Raw genomic sequence first — 1,185 nt, 5'->3', positions numbered from 1 at the left:
GACACCGGGCCAACCAGCGTGGCCGGCGGCGGCGACGCCCCCAGAAGGCGGAGCCGGGTTCGGGCCCAGACGGGGCGGCCAACAGCATAAAAGCCGGTGAGCCGCTCGGGGAAGAGAGGATCGGCAGGCGGCGGACAGGGAAAAGGAGCACAAGGCAGGCAAGGAGCCAGGGGGCCACGGAGACAAGGGCACGGGGAACCCGCAGGGGGCTAACTCGGGCAAGCAACCCTCAGGCACGGCCGGGCCACCAGGAAAACACGGCCACGGGATCCCACCGCCACAGACACGAGGGCGGTCCCGCGGCGCCCCGCCTGGGACGCCGAACGGCCCTTGGGCAGCCCACCGAGCAACCCCCTCACGAGCCCCGGGTCCCACCACCGGCGGCCCCGAAGCAACCTCAGCCACAAGCCCAACACCAGGGGCCACATGTCGCCCGTTTCTCGTCCGTCCCGGACCCGGTCCCGCTCCGGGAGACCGGCGCGCCGCCCCGTGGGGACGGCTCGCTCCCCAAGGACCAGGCGGCCCCACACCCCGCGCCACGCGAACGCGGTCATCGGCAGCGGTCGCGGCTCGGCACGGGAGCGGGCGGAGAGCCGGCTCACAGCGGGGAGCGGCGTCGCGCGCCAGACGGAGTGCCACGCGCACCCGCCGCTCGCAGCAGCCTTCCCATCCGCTAGGACGTCGGGCCCGGCCCAGCGGGATCCTCCCCCAACTCGGAAGGGGGAGGCGCGGGCCACAGTAGACGACGAGCCGCGCGCTCGGCCCCCACCGCGGGGTCCGGCGGAACCCTCACTGTCCCCCCACCTCATCCCGTCGAGGCGGGGACAGCGGAGGAGGAGGGTTCTCTGCAGGCGAGTCGCTACGGCAGCGCTACCACAACACAGAGAGAGGCGGCGGGCCGGGGGATCCGGTACCCCAAGGCACACCTCTCGGATCGCTAGAGAAGGCTTTCTCACCGAGGGTGGGTCACGCTCCCCACCCGCCAGTCGCCCCTCGTCGGGCCCGCAGAGGCACTCAGGGACGCCTGGGGAAGGGAGGGGGCCTGCGGCGCGAGAAGAAACCTGCGGCAACCTTGAGCGTTTGCGGTCAGGGCAGGGGCCCGGCCGGCGCGCGTGCGCACAGCCCCCAAGGCCCCCCGCCGTCCACCCACCTCCTTTCTGTGAGGCAAGGCGCCTCCAGTTAACC

Source organism: Macaca fascicularis, chromosome 10 (genome assembly GCF_037993035.2).
Source record: "Macaca fascicularis isolate 582-1 chromosome 10, T2T-MFA8v1.1".
NCBI lineage: Eukaryota > Metazoa > Chordata > Mammalia > Primates > Cercopithecidae > Macaca > Macaca fascicularis.
Note: the sequence above shows the minus strand (reverse complement) of the source record.